Here is a 22,800-nt window from a genome sequence, read left to right on the forward strand (position 1 = left end):
TATATTAATATTTTTTTCTTTTTTCAGAATATTCAATTGAAAAATTTCCATATTGAGAATGGAGCCAGACTTGAATCATTTTGTAGTTAATTGTGAAAAAATTACACCCCTCTTGAAACGCTGGCAAGCTTTGTGAAGCTAAAGGTTAATTTTGACCCTCAAAAGCACCTCTGTGCGTTTCAGTCATAATTATTTTTAAATTCAGCATTGTTTTTTTTGTTTTTTTTGTGAATGTATACAAATTTTTTTTATAATTATGTTAATTAATAGTGTATAAATAAAGTATTAATAAAGCATTAATAGTGTTTAATTTTCTGTTGTGTTAACTAAGATATGCAAATGGCTGCAGTAACCTAAAACAATGCCTAAATTAGTATTTGGCTACTGGTTAATAGGAAACCCCAAAATAAAATTTCTATCAGTTTATTCCTCCTCATGTAATTCTAAAACCACAAGACTTTCAATAATCTTCAAAACAAATTATTTTTTTAAAATTCTCTCATCCACTGAAAGCCCAACTATGCAAAATTATAGTCCACATGAATAAAGTTGTTTTATTCCAAAAACACCACCTTGACCATGGTACCATACAATTATCACTGAATACAAATCACTACATAAAGTACTCTTTAGCTTTCACTTCTTTTAAAACACAGAAAATAGTAGTATAAAGTTACATTCAGCCGAATACTGTTACATATTTTGTTGACAGACACACATATGGCTGTTGCCTTTAGATTGATAAGTCATATCATATATACGGTCTATATATAAACCAATAAATAAAAACATCTACTAAAAACACTTCTGTACAAAAAAAAAAAAACATGCACTTTGTCCATTGAATTGGTCAAGGGTGATCTGTAAACAGCAGGTTTTGGCAACATGCAGTGTGAACTCCAGGCCTCCAGCGCTTATTCCGGCATTGTGTTGCTAGGCGACAGATTCTTCTGTTTGAAATACTGTGTGACCTGTTGCGGCAGCTCTGCCAACACAGATTTGGCTAAAGTTTCCTTCTTGAGCCTGCGAGAACAACAAACACATGCAACGGCATCATTGTGGATGCATATTTGTGTACACGTTGGCAGTGGCCACTTGTTAGATTGTTAAATCCACTTCCATGTAATGAAAATGAAGAAATGGCAGACAGGTTCGCTTGTGTTGTGTCGGTGAAAGTTGGCACCGTTCCTTCCATATTCTCTCTAAGCTAAATGAATTTTAATTTCCTCTGAATGGAGCCCAAATGAGGAGTGCTGCCCGTTCCCTCCTGCTGTTGAGGAAATCACATGGCCCACGGACCACCCACTCACACTCCTACTGAAGACCTCTGTTTACATACGTGATCCAGGATTGGATTCACTTCAGAACAATAAGAAACTATCCAGAGGTCTGTGGCAACAGAAATAATTGATTTTATGCGTAAGATGATTAAGCCTCTGGGTCAATTCAGCTGCATAATATTGAGAATTTAATGCTGCTCGGGAAAGTCTTTTTGACCTGGCACTGAAATTACCCTTTTTAAAAGCATTACATCATGACAACACCCTTATATAACTGAAGCAGTGTAGAATCAAGAGAGGGAAATCAGGATGAGAAAACACTCACGTTACGAAAGTCCCTGAAATGGGACAAATTGCACGATGTCTCGGACCGCCTCCTCTCCTGTGTAGGATCTGAGTGCGCTGCTGTCTCCGTCCAGAAACTCCATGGCGGTGACGTCGGCGTTGCCCACCCCGATGATAATGATGGACATGGGCAGTTTGGCGGCTTGAACTACAGCATGACGCGTCTCATCCATGTCGCTGATCACACCGTCACAAATGATGAGTAGCGTGAAGTATTGCTGCAAAAAAGGAAAAACAAACCAAAAAAGGAATACACTAAAGGTTAAACTGTTCAAACATGGCATACACTCAATTTGGTGCACTTCCTGAAAACATCTTGTTAAATCAAACAAATTAACAAAGCAGAGCTAAGAATCCAAAAATTTAAATTTGAGAAAACTGAGTTTGTCCATGTAAAACCCACCAACGCAATGCTAGGGTGCTCTGGGTGGTTGCTAGAGCATTGCTAAGGTTGTAAGGGCGCTGTTATACAATTGAGGTAGTTGCTAGGGCATCGCTAAGGTATTCTTGGTGGTTGCTAGGGCATTGCTATGCAGTTGCTAGGATGTGTCTTGGGTTTACATTCTTAAGTCAGAAGTGCCATTTCTATGATTTTCTAGGCCTTAGACATAGGGTCAACAATGTTAGGGTACTCTGGCTGGTTGCTAAGGTATTGCTATGGTACTAAAGCATTTGGGGTAGTTGCTTTTCTATTGCTGGGGTGTTCCAGATGGTTGCTAGGGCATTGCTAAAGTGTGCTGGCAGTAGCTAGGACATAGCTAAGATTTTATAAAATGTTGCGAGGGTGTTGCTATGCAGTTGCAAAGATGTCTTGAGGGTTTATTCACCCAAGTCCCAAGCTTCAGGAACATGCAGTTGCTAGGGCGTTTCTTGGGTCCAAAATCAGAAAAGCCATTTCTTTGATTTTCCAAGCCATAGATCACAATGCTAAGGTGCTCTGTGCTCTAAGGTGGTTGCTGGGGCACTGCTAAAGTATTTGGTTGTTAGCGCCGGTGTTCTGGGAGGTTTCTAGTGTGTTGTTACATGGTTGCTAAGGTGTTTGGGGGGGTTACTTACCCAAGTCCCAGGTAATAATCGTAATTTCTACTATAAACTAAGCATAAAAAACTAAATCAACAATGCTATATTATAGTCCATTGTTGAGGTGTTTTTGTTTATCTCTATGTTTTTGCAACTATGTTGCTAACAAAGCTTTTGAAAATACATTTGTGAAAGTTGCTATGCTTGGTAGGGTGTTTTGGGAGGTTGCTAGGGCATTTCTAAGGTGTTTGTGGTAGTTGCTGCTAGTGTGCTGCTATGCGGATGCTAAAGGCATTTGGGGTAGTTGCTAGGGTGTTCTTAATGGTTGCTAGTGGGTTGCTAAGGCATTGCTATGTGGTTGCTGTAGTGTTTGGGGGGGTTTACTTATCCAAGCCCTAAGTTCAAGGCCCAGTTTGTGCTTAATAGAAAGTTTGAAGGGTTTTTTCCCCCTTTTTTATCATCCGCCTGGTGAAAATCGTACATATAATCAGAAGCTCCACGATTTGATGTTTTGAAAAACCTCTAACACTTAATTATGAACAACAGTATTTAAGAAGAGCTGCTAATGACAGATATTTCATCTAGCCCCAAATCCAGTGGTTTACCCAAGATACAAAGACATAGTGAAGGAAAATAAGACATGTTGATGTGCTGAATTTCTTGTTAAAGCAGCCACCCCCCCCCCCACCCCATCACAACAGGCCGACAGACGGGGTGCTGGAGTAAATGTGTGGAGGGATTTACGCTGTCACTTTCCCTTCCTCCTCCTCTCTGTGGCAGCTCCTCTCTGACAGCAACACTTAGCATGGCCTGTCTCTCCAGCCCTAATTCATGGACAACATACTTCAATACTTCCTCCAGGAGTCCAGCCCTACTGCACAAATAGAAAGATGCTGGATCTGCCACAGCAGAAATTAGACATAAGAACTGGGGCTTTAGAGGCTGGTACAAAAGCTAATTGGCATTAAATTTAGCTGGAGATGTGACCTAAATAGGCAAACAGCACAAGAAACTGTTCTTAATTTTTTTCCACTGTGGTGAGATGAAATAGAAATCAAGTATTTATCACAGTATACACTCTTGTGGACAGCTACTCTTTGAGTTAAGTGCCTCCAAACAGCATTGCATAATGAAACATTATTCTAAAGTGTTCTCTCGCTTGCTCTAAAAAAAATATTCAATCACTTATGCAGACTATAGCTCATTAGTGGTGCATACTTAGGCAAGCACTTTAGTACTTTTCTAAGGGGTCAGAATTACAATTTTCACACAGGTGGATGATAAAACAGGAAAAAAAAAAAACACAGACTTTTAGGAAGGACTTGATTCAAATCTAGGCATTATAATATTAAAGTCTTGTAGTGTTGGCTTTTTTAACATTTCACTTAGAAACAAATTGGAACACCATAACAACCACCTTTTTTAGAACAATTGGACGTACAATGTTTTACCTGGTGGGCAATAAAAATGGCAAATCTTACACCAACACCACCGAAAAAAATTAAAAGCAACAAAATACTTAAATATTATAACCATTAAAAAAATCTATAATTCAAACAAATACTTCAAAATATAATTATAAAAATACAGTAAAATCAGTAATATTTTGAAAATGTTTTTTACAACCTTAAAATAATAAATGTTTTCTATTTCAATATATTATAAAAATGGAATTTTTATAAAAATGAATTTTTAACAGCAATTACTCCAGTCTTCAGTGTCACATGATCCTTCAAAAAAAAAAAAAAAAATTTAAAAATTTAAATGTTAATATCCTGATTTGGTGCTCAAACATTTCTTCTTATTAACAATTTTAAAAACATTTGTGCTGCTTAATATTTTCGTACAAACTAATCACAGTACAAACTGAATTTGAATAGAAAGTTCAAAAGAACAGCATTTATCTGAAATAGATTTTTCACTTTCACTGTCACTTTTGATCAATTTAATGTGTCCTTGAATAAAAGTATTAATTTCTTTCCAAAAATAAAAAATAAATGAAGCATACTGAACTAATCTTTTGAATGGTAGTGTAAAATAAGGGGGTACCCAAGTCATATCTAGAGATCAGAATATCAGGATTTTAATTTTGACTTAGGCCAGTAAACACCCAGAACACCCTAGCAACTGCATATCAATGCCCTAGCAACCACCCAGAACACCTTAGCAACCATATAGCAATGACCCAAAGCACACTAACATCACGGTGGAAATTTCTGAAAATTGTTATCAAGAAGGAAACATTAACAGTGGACATTTATCTGGAAAAAGAAATAGAAGCAATCCAAGGCCGTGCCCTCTTCCCTTAGGTGTATTTATGTCCAAATGAACAGTACAGTCATGCATAATGGAACAAGGAACAAGGATGTGCCCCCTGTCCTAACCGCCATACTGTATTGCTGAGACACTGTGGGCAACACTTTCTTGTAGCCACAGTGTTAACTTTCCTAAATATACACACTCAGCACATAACGAAGTCACACAAGCTGTCTTATCACTTCCCATCCAAGTAACCAACATATAACAAACCGAAAACCCACAAGATACAGCAGAAAGGATGTTGACGAACAACCCTAATTTATCTGGATTCCCTAACCTTTAAACAGACACTGTTTGGACAGGCTTAAATGCAGTTAGTATCTGCTAGCTGCTGGGTTTCTTACGGTACCTGCCCAGCGTCACTAACAGTGGACTGTGTTTGACAGCGACCTCTTCTTCCCTGCTGTGGCCTCTGATGTCTGGGCTTTTGATGCGCAGGCTCATTAGCGTCTCATTATCCAGAGCAGAGACACATACGCCGCTAAACTAAATATTTACAGACACATAAAACTGATCTATTACCTTGTTAAGTGTTCTACAAAATTTACATACCCATAAAGCAGCTCTTATAAAATGACATTTTTTCATCTGAAAACCTTTCTCTGGGTTTCTGAGTTTCTTCTTCAGCTTCAAATGATCTGTATAAATACGTATACAATATCCCCCGTGACCTCTCGGCCATTCAGTCACTACAAGCTCGCAGCACTATATTCCTCCTCCTACGGCATTAAGGCTCTATTCTTCTCTATCTCTCTTCACTACCCATTTTTATCTTTAAGAGGTGACAGGGTGCAATTAGGGATAGAAAGCGCTCTAGGCTCTCCTGAAGGAGGTTAAATAATAACTAACTATTAAGTTTTTCTTCCAGGCCAGGCTTGTTATGAAGTGTGAGTTCAGCACTGCGCTCAGCTCATAATCCGCCACCAGAGGAACTGCTTGCACTCATCCAGGTTATAGTTGTGGTTGACATGATGTTTTTAATGAGTACCAGGAGAGAATTAGCTATGTAAATTATGTATTCATTTTCTTTCATTGTTTTATTTTCAGTTATTTTAACCATTTAAGTAGCGGAGTTGTGCCAGATGCACAGTCAAATGTAATTCATTATGAAAAACATGTCCAGGTATTAATTCACCCCCAAGCTCAAATGAGAAAAATAATAACAGTGCATGAAGTTGAATTTTTTTTTATCTGTGAGCAGAAAAGTGCCCATCGTCATTCGCCTTTTTTTTTCATTGTCTAATCGAATGAATGGCGAGGCGGGCCGTCTGTTGTGGTGACGGAAGTTTACAGTTGCTTGGAACGTCTGGAGACTGCAATGATGGAGGAGACTGTCGCGGTTTACCCTATAGCTGTATTTAAAGTTTCTGCTAATATGACAGTTTACTTAACAGCAAACCAAAGATTTATGAGCGCTCCTGCTATAATCCTTGATTAGACTGACAGGACAGCTGATTCGGTGGTTGCCTAGCAACATAAAAACTGCACTGCTCTTTTCTTAATTAAAAAAAAGTCAACCAAAAAAAGGCAGTGTGGTGCCTGTATAAAAACATAGACGTGGTGTCCGTGAAGTCACCCGTAGATTTCTGAAGAGCATCTTTGAAGCCCAAAGTGGGCGGAGCTGGCCATCTTGCCATCTTGGCAGCGCGTCATTCCTGGATAATCAAAAACGGCAAAGAAGCGGGACGTGGGTGGAGCTGGTTGCTGAAATCACCGCACGCCTAGCTCGACGGTGGTGACAGCAGCAGCAATCCACCTGTCACTCAAGTGGCCACGCCCTTAATTATATAGAACTTTAAGGCTTAATATAATTTAAACGGATGAGTTATAAAAAAAAATTCAACCCCTCACAGCTGTCATAAAGGGCAAAATTAGCTATATAGACCAAAACCACTTTTTGTACCAGGCTGTAAACATATTTTTTTCTGCTGTAAACTTGGGCATTTCAACATGGGTGTCTATGGGATTGACTCCCTGTTGCAGCCAGTCTCTAGCGACCAGTTGATGAATTACAGTTTAAGTCACTTCCGTGTTGATTTCTAGAGAGAGATGGTTTGGGTTTGGGTGCGCCTTGCGTTTTTAAACCTGAAAAACGTGTTTTCTCACACTGTACAACAATAATTATTATTTTTGCATTATTGTAAGGGGCAGGTTTAGGGAAGTATACAAATAGGTAGAAAAATTTATTTATTTTGTTGCTAGCTTCCGGTTTTTGCTGCATCCCTTCTAGCCACAACCCCAATCCTACTATAACCCTTAAACCAACAAACCCAATGTACATATTTTGCAACAGCAATTTAAAAAGTTACTATCATGAAAGCTTTATTCAATATAAACTAATATAATTTAATATTAATTATGTAAAATAATTTTTCTTCAGAACCATCTGAAAATGTTTAATGCCTGTAGGAATAAAATGTAATGACCTTTAATGGGCCTTAATTTTCGCAAAATCCATTTAATTACTTTTAATGCTTTTTTATTTTATCAATATAAACATATCAAAATATTTAAATACATAAAAAAAAAAAAAAAAAAAAAAACTAATCAAACCGCATCCATCCAGTCATCGGTTTGATGACTGCACTGGCATTCTATGTAGCCTTGTTCCCTCGCAACAACAAAAAAGCGTCACTCCGTTATCCTTTTCCTCTGAAGATGGCCATGCTGCTGTCCTGTACACAGAACAGACCCAAGGGCGAAGCCTCATTAGTCATTAAAACCCAAGAACAACTGGGGGAAAAGAGACAACATTTGTTCGCTGAATCAACTTCTATAAATAGCTATAATTGAAAAGGGATTTTAATGGTTGTTTTCCACTGGACTGATAATAAGAGCAGGAGAAATTGTGCACACTGTGCTGTTCAAAGCCCCTCAGCAGACTTTGAACTAACAGCCAGAGGCACATTTTGTGAGTGGCTTATGGAGCAATTAGGCTCTGCTGAGCCAGGGTCAGTCCTGTTGTCTGTTACAAAAGCAAACAACCACACAGGCACACCCATCCTACTCACACAACACCAGCAAGACTGATAACTGACTTCTCTTCCATCTGCATATATACCGCTCTGTGCATACAAATGCAAAAAAATATGTCATCTAAAGATGGCACCATGATCCAACTCCCTATTGGAAACTATTCATGCGGAAACCAATAGTTCTAGTTCACTCAAAATTTAATTTTATCTGTCATTATTTTCTCAATTATTTTCTTTTATACAACCTGGGCACTTTTTTTTTTACACTGTTCAAAAGTTTGGGGCTGATTTTTATTTATTTTTCATTTTTTGGAAGAAGTCTCTTATGTTCACCAAGGCTGCATTTATTTTGGTCAAAATACCCATAAATCCAGTAACATTGTGAAAATATTATTACAGTTTAAAATAACTGTTTTCTTATTTAATGCATCATAAAATCCAATTTATTCCTGTGATGGCAGTTGAATTTTTCAGCATCATTACTCCAGTCTTCAGTGTCACATGATCCTTCTGAAATCATTCTTATATGCTGACTTCGTGCTCAAGAAGCATTTCTTATTATTATCTATGCTATGTTATTATAGTTGTCTGTGCTACAAATAAAGTGAGAGAAAGTATGTTCATTTAAATCATTTCACAAAGAAGAACTCAAAGAAAGAAATCAGTCAACAGTTAATTAGGTTTGCAATTAATTCAAAATTGCTAGCTTAGAATCAGCTACAGCCAAGAGGCACTTACAGAGGCACAGCTGAGAGTGAGAGTTTTTTTTTTAAAGTAAATTTTGCACATGCTCACAGGAAGTTGAGCTAAACTTCACAAGTGGAAAGCTGTAGGAACACCCTGCCTGATGAAACACAGACACATTGTGCTATCATGGAAGAGAGTGAGTTCTGGTCTGTGCCTCGCTTAAATGTTGCACTTATCTAGGAAACCAAGCAGCTTTTACAGTTTCCACTTAACGTCTTTGGGGAACATAGAGTAATACTGTTCCTCTCTCAGCGGAGAGATTTGTATAAATTGGGTGTGGATCCACTCCAGTCTTTCCTCATTGCTGTCCAGTATTGTGCTGAGACACACACACATCAGTCTGTAACTTGAGGACGAGCATTTCCATCCATTTAATGACTGGCCACTAACTGTTAAAAACTGCTAAATAGTGACAGGAGGCAAAATGCATGAGACAGTCATGTGCCTTTGCTTTTAAAACATTTAGCAGATGCTCTCATCCAGAGGGACTTCCAAAGTGCTTTAGCTTCACATGAGACTGCCATGGCCAACAGATGACAAGTGTTTCAGAGAGTTATCTGCTAAATCCATCAGTTTATCAGTGTACAAGCTATCATACAATCCGAACAAGCTTAATGTATTTCCGAAACAGGTTTGGCTTAATATCCCAAGCATTAGATTGTTCCTAGCATAAGACTACATTAACCAACTAGACTTCCTTCCTAATTTTCCTCAAGAAAAACCCCTGATTCTCTTGAATGCTCTGGCACTTACTGCAGCAGTGTCCTGTTGGAGGGCCTGGGTAGCGAAGCGGGCCACGTGGTTGATAATGGGGGCAAAGTTGGTTGGTCCATAGAAGCGGATGTGAGGCAGGCAGTTGGAATAAGCTTGAACGATCCCTTCCACACCTGCATGCACATAAAACACCATCATAGATACTAACTTAACTTTATCTGTGGGTGCTACAGAAAATGTTTGTGAGCCTCACCTGAACAGAAAGGGTTAGTGGGGTTAAAGTTGATTGCAAACTCATGGGATACCTGGAATATAAAGAGTTAAAAAGAACAATAACACATCAGTAGCTAAAAAACAAACAAAAACAGGGCTAATGCATATTTAATGTCACAATCACCAGCTGGAGATCGTGACATTTAGTATATTTATGACATATGCTACTGTTCAAAAGTTTGGGGTCTGGTTTGGTGCCCAAGAAATATTTCTTATCATCAATGTTGAAAACAGCTGTGCTGTTTCATTTTTTATAGAAACTGTGATACATTTTTTCCAGGTTTCTTTGATTTATAGGTTTATTTAAAAAAGAAATCCTTTGTGACATCATAAATGTTTTTATGGTCACTTTTGCTCCATTTAATGCATCCTTGCTAAATAAAATCATTAACTTCTTTAAAAATAATCATCCTGGCCCCAAACTATTGACTTCCTTGTATTCACTCCAGTGCCATGGCAACGCAGATGGGATGACAGTTGTATAATCATTGGGATATATGAGTATTATTAATTTTCTTTATCTGCCTCTTCTCTCTCTTGCACTTAAATTCTCGTTTCCATTTCACACTTCCGAAAGCTTTAGCAGCCTTTCGCATACAATTCCATTTGATTATTTCAAAGGACAACTAGTATGAGATGCACAAAAATAAACATACAAAAATAAATTTTACGTAGACACAAATGCACAAACAGTTATCGACACTTTTTCTCACCTTCCAGTCAGGTGGGAGTTGAGCCCCAAATCCAAGTGCAGGAAAATTTTTGTCCCTGTGGACATGAAGTGTGAATAAGGAGGAGTGTGATTTTACCAGACACTGCTTTTGTGCCCATATGTAGACCTTTAAATTGTGTGTTTTAAAAAAAAAAAAAAAAACACTGTTACATACGTGTCATAGTCTTGGATGATCTGGCCTACAGCCCAGATGGCGGACAGATATTCGTTGCTGCCCATTGGGTTGATATAATGCAGAGACGACGGCTCCCTGGGGTTGCCATTGGACGCTGTAAAATCGATGCCAACCTAGAGAAACACACATTCACAATGTAATACGCTAATGCATGCCAATTTGACTGCTGTAAAAAAATAAAATAAAAAAACAAGCAGCTGTTAGTACAATGCATTTCATAAGCTTTTTCCTCAGTTAGTTAGTCATTAAAGCTCATAGCTAAAGGCGATGTTGTTAACACCAGGGAGGCTGAACCGTCAAATCTGCTCAAGCTGAGATCTGATAGTTCTGTCCTATGGCAGTCAAGATCCAGGAGAAATGTTCTCCAACTACATGCTTACAACAAAACATGTTTACCAATAAAAGGGGGACCCTGTGTCTAACCTTCACTCTCGCTAGAGCACACCTAAACACTGGATGTTCACTCCCCCCGAGGCTGAAAACAGCTTATTGGTGGGGAAGAAAAGGGAAGAGGGTGGAAATGATAGTACGAGGGGAATAGGAGGTGACAGAATGACCTTTACCTTAATCATACACACACACACATTCCTTACCACGTGACTGAGCTGTGAAGTTTAGCACATGAGTATGAACCGAAGTGATGTCTACTATATTTTCTCTGGTGTGGTTGTTACAACGGTTTCTTTACAAGACTATCTGTCTTGCAGTAGATAAATATGCAGTCATGGAACACACAATACACCCTTCACACTGTATTAAAGAAAGAGTTCAGCTATAAATTAAAATTCTGTCATCGTTTACTCAGCCTCCTTTCAAACTCATATAACTTTAAATTTTCTGTTGAACAAAAAAGGAGATATTTTGCTTTCTCCTCCACCATGGCACCATAAATATTCATTTTTAGGGGAACTGTTTCTTTAAGAAGTACAGCTTAAAATGAGATAACACAACTGAAGATTAAAATTTTGGTTTCTACCTCAAAATGAAATAAAATCCAACCAACAGACCTCGCCAATTCTCCTCTTCAGAATTAAGCAATGTCCTTTGCTACGGTGAGTAAAATCCTAAAAGCCCTTTCTCCATCTTCAATATAAAGAGAAAACATCTCTTCTGAATGCTGCATTCATGAGTCTGTTTGCCTACTGTTGAACTCTGAGCTTGACTGGCTTTATAAAGATGCTTTGAGCACTTGGTAAACAGCTGCACTGAAGCTGCACAAAAACTGAGAACTGAGATCACAGTTGCAGCACTGAAGAATATACTAGAAGAAGAAGAACTACCAGCACACTGGATCTTCTAAGAATGATGGAGTGAAAGCAAGAAAGTGAAAGTAAATGACCTAAACCATGAATCTATGTTGGAACCACATGCTGAAGAAATTGGAGACAGATGTTTCCAGTGTCTTCACAAATACTTTCAACAACTGTCAAGCTTAAAGGGACAGTTCACCCCAAAATGAAATTTCTAACATCATTTATCCACTCTCACCCTGTCTTCTTGGAGTATCGACAATAGAAGTAGTAACGTCAGATTAATGAACGAATCATTGTTTTGAGTCAGTTAAAAAAAAACTAAATGATTCTGAATGATTCATTCCTGAATCAAATTGATCCGGTTCTTAAGTTCAACTCAATGACTTGAATGAATTATCCAGTCAAAGCAGTTAACAACTCACTAAGAAAACTCTTATGGCTTCAGAAGAGAGTTGTGGTCATATGGACCACTTTTAGGATACTTTTATGATTCATTAGCTTCGTTTTTGAAGCTTAAAATGACCGGTCCCTGTTTATTATAACAGAATGGAAAAAAGCATGGACAATGGTCTTCAAAATTTCTCCTTTTGTGTTTTTTGCAAAGGATAGAATATCAAACAGGTTTAGAACAAAATCAGAGTGAATGAAATGATCTTTTTAGATAAACTAATCCCTTAACAGATAGGAAACTATTAAAAAATAATAATAATGTACACAGAAAAACTGCATTGGTGAAATCTGTATGTGAGGGCAACTAACAAGCGTGCATAATGCAAACAAGATCAAAATCACTTTCTTTTGTTCAGAGGCACACACTGCTTCTCTCGCTTTCTCTCCCTCTCTCTTTTTTACATCCCTGTGTCTCTCTCTGTCTTTAGTTTCAAATGAGAGACATGGACCTCTACACTGCAGCACACTGTAGCTATAGCAACCTGTGAATTTCACTCACTTTCTGTACTTCATTTCTTACCAATCACACTGGTGAAGGCAATTGAGTCACATAAAAGAACCATATATAGAGCCTGCTCAACTGGACAGTGTACGGAAAGAAAGCCTTTAGAGTACTGGATTCAACAGATTTGACTTTAACAATCATTTGTGCAAAATTCAGTAATGTAAAACATCAAACGAATCCACCATTCAAATCTGACACTTTACAACCGTCTTTATTGCATTCTGCCATTGTGGTTTCCAGCTAAAATTGTTCTCAGTAGCAGAGTATATTTTAAATATCATCTGCATACAAATGATGTTTTTGCATGAACCCCACTCCCCTCAAATCACTGACAAACAAAACATAACAGACATTCAATTCAAGAAGTGACGTTATCATACTCACAGTAAACATGAGCTGACAGCCACCCAGAATGTAGTCCAGGAAGGAGTAGTCTCTCGTAATCTAACAAAGAAACGACACAGCAAAACGTTTTATATTCACATATACAGATCCTATCACCACCCTATCACATTCCCTCCAGCTAAAGGTTGTAAACTGGTTGGTAATGTGAGTTTAAAAGGAGATTTAGGGAGAATAACTGAGTCATGTTCTGTTTTGATGCCTGAATCCATCAGTAGAGGTGATTAAATAGTGACGGTGCAAGAGTGACAGGTGTTTTGTGCCGATATTAATACATGTTATTTAAAGGGGATTTAGCACTATTAAACTAATCTGTCCTTACAGCGAAGCCACAATGAAATGCCTTAAATTCGGAATATAATTTTAATTAAATAAGCCGGAACATGGAAAGTGCTTTATTGTGCAAGCAGAATGCATTTTTGCTGCCTGTGAACAGCAAATGTCACCATTTTCTTTCCTTTTTTTTCTTTCCTTACCTTGCATGTCTTCACTATTATGACCCCAGAGTTTTTGTAGCTCTTTTTCTTCTGTTTTTTGGGATTAATGCATTCAAACTCAACCTGTGAACAGAGAGCACTGTGTTATTGTCCACTTTAATTAATAATATTTTTATAATAATAATTCTATTTAAATTTTAAGTAAAATACTGTAATATATTAGTATTTATAATTAATAATAAAAGTAATAATGATAATTAATTTTATTTCAGCAATCTTGAGTAGCTGCAATTCTGCTAATATAATAAATCTGCTAACTAATCAGCTTTCTTTATTTGAACCAATGATAACATTATTTTAAGGTCTCTCTTAAGCAATTTCAAGGTCGAGAGATATTTTTGTATAAAAGTTACCATACTGCCACATTGTCTATTCTGAAAAGATAATACAAGTATCAGCATCATCTGTGAATTTTAGTGTGAGCATTCGAGTGAAATGTGAACACAGAGGGGTGACAATCACTGCGGGAGCTTGATTCATTCACAACATGGCACAAAATATATCATATCTCCTAGCTAAGGATGTGCAAAAGAATGTTAACACCTGAAAGGAGTGAAAGGGCGTTTATTAGTACACTAACTCTTTCTCCAGGAGAACATTAACACATGTTCTGCCTAAGTGTGACTGGCGACACACAATGCTTGTTCTGGTAAACAAGGCAGCGGTAAAATAAGAGCGATTTGCATCTCAAAAGAGCCAGTTATTCTCTCTGTTTCTCCCTCCCACCTCTTTTCTCCTTTTCTCTCTGTCTCTCCCTCTCTCACTCACTAATTCTCAGCTTCATTATGCCAGATAATGAAGCATAGCTAGTACTCACATAGTATTCTGGCGCAAAAGTGGCAGGCATTAGTTTGAGCCAAGCTTTACTTCACACATTTAGTTCCTACATTCTGGAAATTATGAATCTCTACAGTTTTAATCGAAGGCAAGCCCACCTCGACTCCATCCTGTTCTTCGCTCATCTTGTTAATGGTGGTCTGAAACTCGCCGATGAAGTCATGGCCTCCGTCATTGTCGTAATCGTAGCACAGTACCTGTGACATCACAAATTTACTGTGAGTTGTGACACGTATGAACATGTTAAAGGAAATTGATGCTGATAAAATTAGTAGAATTTATTCTTGGTCATCAGGACGACACATAATGGCTTATTGGTTAAAAAAAATGCAAATATATAGTTAAAAAAATGCTTTCTTGTTCAGCAAAGTATTCATATCTTTATTAAAAACCTTACTTTGAATGGTAGTGAAAATGCATGATTTGTGCCAAAGACAAAAAGTAAATAATAATCTAATTTATAAAACTGCAAATAATTAGTTTGAAGTTTTATTTAAACTCAGTGGGAATATGTTTTCATGTTCATATTAAATGTTACATTAAATGACCCAGACAAAATTCTACTGGGAATCTTCCCACACATAGACTATAAGACTAAATAAAGACATACGATATAAATGCACACCTTGATGTTTCTGTCCACATCTCCATTACAAAGTGAGATTAGAGGCACTGTGAAAGGCTTCCATACAGGATCCAAAGTGTTCTTAATGACCTGAAGTCACACACACAAATGGTTATTATTCTCTTCCTTGCCTTCATTAAATAGATGAATACAGCCTGAAACACGAGCTTAACAAATGATAAAACTATAAGAACAATAGTGTTTATAAACGAGAATATCAGCAACCTCTGTTCTGTGAACCATCATCCATTTCCCATCATCCCCTTGTTTGTGGAATTCTAAATAGGGATCTGATTTACCAAAAAAGTCCTGAAAAACAGCCACAAACAAAAACATCATCATCTATCACTGAGCGCTTTTTAAAGTGCTTGAATGGTTTTCACAACCTCTTAACTCACCTTTTTATCCAGCTTCCTCCCACACATGGTTAGGGTGATTATTCTGTTGTCTGATAACTCCTGGGCTGTTATCTAGACCAAACGGAGCATTTCATGATGCTCTAGTACAAACTCCATCAATGCATATGTCTGTTATAGTGTATTATGCGCCGTCTTACTGTGATAGCCCCCTTCCCTGCTGGCTTGCCATTAGGCAGAATCAGTGGTCGATGTAGCTTCTTATTTGACACAATCTAAAACAGAACAGATGGCCCGATAAAATGCACAAGCAGAGGCAATACAGAGAGCTAATTTATCCTAACTTAGATCATAAAAGCTTACGTTAAATACTTTAATTAGATTATCTAATTACAAGGATGTGAAACAGCATATAGCAGATTGATCTGGAAGCAGGTAAAATATGAAAGTGGTAGCGTACCACTCCCAGTGTGCAGGTGAACTCGCCCAGAAAGTCATGTTCGTAAAGCTGGGTGCTGCATTTGTCCTCATCAAACATGGCAAACTTGAGCTTCTGGACCTCCTCAAAGTGGTAATCTACTTGGAATTTCACACCGAATACTGGATTCAGGTTGTTCACAGCAGTCTCTGTTCGAGCCAGCTGAAATGAGATAAAAGCAGAGGACATGTGATTATCAAGATTTACACCACTTATGGTGCAACTATATGAACTTGCATTACACTACTCTTTCAGTAGTGTAAAACCAAGACGTGGATTATCGCCTAATTTAAGTTTTGTAAATAAACTGTAAGGTAAGATCTCATCCTAAAATCGAAAAGTAAATAAATCTTAAAATATTTTTTGCATAAAAATAAAGTATATTTTTAGGAATAAAATTATTTGTTTCGCATTGTAACACTATTTTCAAAATATGTAAGAAAAATAATAATGTTGCATTTTTTAGGAATATAATGTTGTTGTTTTTTGCCATTGTAATACTATTTAATGAAAAAAAGTTCTACTTGAATCTTTTGGTAATTATTTTTGTAATAATTTTTTTTAATGGTTTTGTAATTTTGTTTGTTGGTTTGTTTTTTTTGTAAAATGTAATTCTCTTTACTGACCCTCAATATATTCTTATTACTGTATAAAGTAATAAAATATTAGTGTGTAATAAAATATTTTAAAAATTGCATAACCACAAGGTATCATACATTAAAGGCAGCACAACAGTATGTTGTAGTATATTGTAGTAACGGTATAATCTTTATATACAAAACAAATTGATTTAATATATTATTCATTATTACAGTAATGACAATGAGACTATTTTTACACACAATCACTACACGTCATTAATGGTGTATAGATCATGAGAACATGAAAGAGAGCTTAAGGCAGAATCTTTGTTTATTATATATCTATTCATTTAAAGTGCCCCTATTATGCCATTTTTAAGGTTGCTAATATTGTTTTATGAGTCTCCTAAAACAGGTTTACATGCATGCAAGGTCAAAAAAACATGTTAGTTTTCTCAGAAAATAGATTTAATTTTACATCATATCTAAATGATTCATAAACGACTCATGCAAAGCAGTTCAAAGAATCAGTCTCTCTAAACCCCTCCTTTCCGTGAGCCCTCACTGCTGTGATTGGTCAGATGGCGCAGTCCTTTGTGATTGGTCCAGAGCCGTAGAGAGATCTCTCTACGGCTCTGGATTGGTCTACCGTGTACAGCGCGTGTCGGAAACAAAACGCCAATTGCCTTGACAGAATGACTTGTCAATACATAGAAGATATTGTATGGATTGTATCTTACCAACTTGAGCTGGATTCTGATGATGAAACGGTTGAAGTGGTTGATTGACATGAGACTGATTCACAAGCACGACTGGAGCAGGACATTTCTCAGTGGTAAGTGTCAAGTGTTGACAAGTTTGTGGTAATTATGAGATGTGATCAAACAAATTTTCTCTCACAGCGTAGGAAACAGCGTCTCCTCGAAATGATGCGTCTTCTCAAAATGTTTGTGGGCAGGGAAGTTGGCGACCTAAAACGTGGGCGGACATTATGCAAATGTATTACTTCATGACGTAGAGCCGTAACAGAATAAGATTCAAAATCCTGACGACTTGTTTCGGCAATTGCGAGTCGACTCTTTTTTCTTGACAGATAATAACTTTATCTATCGTGCACTGTCGGCATCACAACTTTGCAGATAGTTTATGTTCACATACAGCTACATGACAAAATAAACTAAAAAAAATAATTAAAAAGCAATAAATCAAACACTTTAATGATAGCTTAATTCCTAAACGCATCATGTTCTGAGATACATTTTTATACTACAAACACATTCCTATGTTTGTCCCATGGTGTTTCCATGGTTACAGTGTGCTGTGGAAGAGTGATTTCATGTTCTGGCTTGCCCTACTGACCAGCAGCACTGGCCTGTGAAGACTGGACCGCGGAGGGCACAGTCCCATAGAGACTCTACAGACACACGTGCGCTCGCACTGCAACCTATTTTGATCCTCGGTTCATTTTTTATTCAGCGTACTAAGAGATTAAAACCTGTTTTCCTCAGATTTTGCTTCCTACATGCCAGCTATTTCAGCTTTCTAAGCTTCCAGTTTTGTTTTTGTCCCCAAAGAGATCTCTGCCCAATTCCATCTTCTTTTCTTTCATATTTACATCTCAGTCTGCTTTCTCCATTCTATCTCTAACTAGCATCAGATTTTATTAAAAGTGAACCTATCCACAATAACTCCAATCTGTGAAGGTCAAGTGGAAAGTGAACACTTTCATCACTTCTTACCTCCACCCAGTTGCCATCCACATCATGGAAAAGAACACAGAAGGGGTCAGACTTGGATGCCACGTCGCGGTCCAGCAGGTTGGAGCCACATACAGAGAGCTCTACCTTTGTGATGCAGTGCTGGGGCCCAATGGCAGGACCCGCGTCGGGACCTGAGGCCAGAGTACAGGCCATGGAGATGGGAGTACCTCCTCTCCCACACCCTGGGGGCAACAAAACTCTTCTCAGTATAACTTCTTATATACTCATTTGCAAAGTAATATTCATTCAGTAAAAACAGAATCTAATTTGTAACAAACATAACATAACATTTTAAACATTTTAAAACAAAGTCATACTATGACATAAAAATGATGAAGTACTTTTCTTAAGTTAAATATGATTACTTTAATTATATTATACTGAGATTCTGCACTATTTCTAAGACACTCAAATAAGAACATTTATGAACATGTAAATAGCTTTTTTATATAAAAGTTCTGGTCTTTTTTGCAAGGTTAAACAATTTTCAAATTAAATTTTCACTCAAACTGTTATTATGCTACTAGAATTTGAATGCAAAATTTAAATATTTTCACCAGACTTTTGGACCCCACTGTATCTTAATGTATAATTCTTTTAGACAGCAATATCCCAGCAATATTAACCCTATAAAACCTACTGTATCATATTTGATACGCACATTTCTAAGGCCTCTAAATTACCAACATATAACAACATTGTAAAGAAATGAACTACAATAAATGTTTGACCTTTTCTCACAAAAATAACTTGTCTGGGACTGTGATGCTTGGGTTCATGGTCCCCTGGTAAACAACTCCTCAAAATCACTAAACATGAAAACACCTTATGATTTCCACACGTGCCCGCAGACACGAGCGTCACGCCAGGACATGAGGAATACAGCGAGGACTCTTGTTGCTTAGATACTGATACTGTACCACTGTCTCTTTCTGTGTTAATGTCACAAACCACAATTAGACTGTGACCACCACCATAGACAAAGCATGATAGAAAATGACTCCACAATCACGTTACATAGAATCACAGTGCATCAATGTTAGCAATACAACTTATCATGTTAACTAGAGGAAGTCCATCTGAATCAATCAATTTAAGAACTGTGCATAACTTCCAGTGGTACTGATGTCAACTTGTCAACATAGAAAAAAACAATCTGGGTTGCAGTGAGTTACTTACTGTATAATGGAAATAAATGGGTCAAATTCATAAACACTAAAATACTGTTCCACACATGTAGGCACAATAACTAACAATATGTATAAATATGATTTTAGTGTAAAAATTGCTTACTAACCTTTTCTCTGTGAAGTTATACTCATTTTTACTTTGTCACCATGACATCACAAAGCCATAAAACTCTAAAAGTACTGTCAAAAATTGTGATTTAAACTTAAATAATACACAAATTTTGAAAGAAGAATTAATGAATGTTTTTTTTTTTTTTATTTAGACTCATATCTCAGCTTTTAAACCCTACAAAACTGTACCCCATCCATTTACATTGCAAATGCCTCACTGTAAACTTGTTACACTAAATTATAAACAACAGGAACATTTCCTGATCAGTTAGGAAATAAGACAAAAACTGACCTGAGTTTGCAATCCAAAACGGCATCTTTGTAACCTCAAGGGTTGCTCTGTATTTAAATTAGTGTTATATAGTGCAGGGGTGTCTATAACCATTCCCAGAATAATAACACATTCCAAATGACTGTGTGATGTCATGGAAAACAGGATATACGGTCTCAACAGACTGTTATCTCAACCAGATAACACACGTGCAATTCATGCAATGTCAAAATTATACTCCACAAATAAGAAATCCTCCACCTAACCTTGCTTCCTAGTTTAATCATTGCTGTCTGGGAATAATGTCCATAAAATCATTCAGTGTCTTATCCTGCCCATTTGAGGTCAAAATGGCAAGATGTATCCGAGATGACTTAACCTAAGTGATCATCAACTCAACCCTTGACTTCATTACTTATCTCCAAGGTTCAGTGCCAGATAGCACACAGCTAGACATCAAAGAGTGGAAAACAAGTGCAGGGCTGTAATCAAATATGGAGTATACTGTTATGATTTTATGAACAATTTAAATTAAAGCTTTGCTAAAGCAAAATTTTAAAAAACAATGCAGATTGTAGTCGTAAAAATCTCCATCCATATTTCATTGTTGTATCACTAAAAAACTGCACAAACATTCTGTTATATTATATTATATTATATTATATTATATTATAGTAAGTAAGGTAAGTAAATGTAATAAGTTTCACACAAAATGCACAAAAAAATGGACAATTATTTACAAAGAACTCTTTACATGGAAAAATATAGTTCATCACATGGACACAAGTTTATTTTTGCATGTAACAGTAGGCCCAATGTTAAAAAGGATGACTTTACTGCTCAAATTAAAAAAAAATAATAATAATCTATGGAATAACTCATATAAAAATTTTAACCCAAAAAATATGAGCTTCACTTCTGCTTTGCCACATAGACTTCATTGTAAGTGAATTCATGTTACAATAGTGTGCAAACTAGCAGTAAAGAGGAAGATCTGAGGTATCTGATGTCAATTCACATTAATTTGTTCACTAAAACTCTGGGTTAGCTACACTTCAAGAAAGTCAAGAAAATAATTTTTTGAAAATGTCAACATTGTGTGCTCAAAGACAATTATTCAAGCATCTGTGACTTGGTGTTGCAGTTTAAGCATCACCTTTTTGCTCAAGTGACAAACCACATCTTCACTTAAATATTACAAAGCGCCAACATCCTGTTGACTGTACGATAAGGTGTTGAAAAATATAGTGTTGCCTTGAGTTATTCAAAATTACATTCAAAATGAAATCATACATAGAAAAGCTTACACGCATCTATTCTATGATGAGCATTTTTTAAATTTCTGGTTTAAAAGTCACATTGATTTTTATTTTATTTTTATGGAGCATTAAGTCAAAAATGTCTATGCTGGGTAATTTTCAAGATATTTAAAAAAGAAAATATCAATAAAAAGCTTAAAAAACTAATTTAAAAAAATGCTAGAATAGGTCTTATTATTTCTTTAAAACAAAGAGCCCAGTAAGTTTGTTTTAAAATATGATTAGCATTTTAAAAATACAAATACATCATGTCTTCAAGGTGCAAGTAAAGTTACACCACTTGACAGTTTTTGATATATATTTTGTAGATAAATGTATAAATGTTTCCAAAATTAACATGAATATTCAGGTAAACTGGACGGCTTGTTGAAATTGGGATGGTCCTTTTTACCTGAATTCATCCTTCAAGGATGACATTTCTAGGAACTTAGCTCGTATGGCAACTGCATTGATAAAAGATTTCTCATTTTTTGTCATCTTAGACACGATTATATGACGCAATTATCTTAAGACGCTCAGATGAGATGCTTTGGTTAACGCAGAATTGTTATACGCTTTTTTGGCTTGTCAGTTTGTTGTTTTCCAAATCGTACACACCGGAACTCTTTATGTGCATGTTACTTCCTTTCAGACGTTAACATGTAACAAACCCTTGATGTTTGTGAATGGGAATGATTACTTCATGAAGTCACTGTATAACTCAATAATAACTCACCTCTCGAAGCTCTCGTGCGATACGCAGCCTACTTTTCTTCAGCGTCTTCTGTCGTTATTTCTAGTGCTGGTGGCAGCACTCTGCGTTTCAAGAAAGATTATGGGTTGTTTGCATTATCCAGCAAAAAATGTTCAAATGTATGATATACCAGAAGGTAAACGCCTTCTTAGAAGAAAGCGCTTCGCTCTGGCAGTTAGTTTTCACAGCTCTGAACTCCGCCCGAGTCCACATCTGTCATTACCATGAGCACATCTCTTCTGAGCTATATGCACCATCGGAAAGAGCGTAAAAAGAAAGCGATGAGGAAAAGGGATGAAAGTAACACACTAGTGTTTTATTTATTTGTGTCTGTCGTATCTTGGTGTATTTTGAACGCGCGCGCATTGTTCTGAAAGAACTTGTGAGGGAAATATTTTAAAGATAATTAAATCAAACTTATGCATTATCTACTGTTTCATTCCATCCAATTTTACCAAGTTTGATTTAAAAAGAGTCACAGACCATTTGTAGGGGATCTTTGACAGTCTTTGAATTGATGTGCTCTTCATTGTCATCAAGGCTTTAAACTGGGCGTATGGACGCAAAATGTTTTTTTCCCTCTTCTTCTTCTTGATTATGTTGTACATCGTATTATGTTGTACATCGTCAGGAATGTGTGATTTAATCCAGGTGAACAGTATTTCCTGATGAAACATTGAAGAGAACAGCGGTCCACATCCTTGTCAGGTTTATCGTGTTACTTTACTGCCATCTAGCAGAAATAGCCTACTGCAGCGTGCAAAGGAGCTGTTTGAAAACAGGGCCCATTTTTTATATATATATATATATATATATATATATATATATATATATATATATATATATATATA

The 22,800-nt window shown here is 36.7% G+C and overlaps 1 pseudogene; it reads right to left on the reverse strand.

The window, feature by feature from the left end:
- Positions 1-540: 540 nt before the first annotated feature.
- LOC109109944 lies at positions 541-22,568 on the reverse strand (annotated as a pseudogene).
- Between the last annotated feature and the right edge of the window lie 232 nt (positions 22,569-22,800).

This window comes from Cyprinus carpio, chromosome A18 (assembly GCF_018340385.1).
Source record: "Cyprinus carpio isolate SPL01 chromosome A18, ASM1834038v1, whole genome shotgun sequence".
In the NCBI taxonomy this organism is placed as follows: Eukaryota; Metazoa; Chordata; class Actinopteri; order Cypriniformes; family Cyprinidae; genus Cyprinus; species Cyprinus carpio.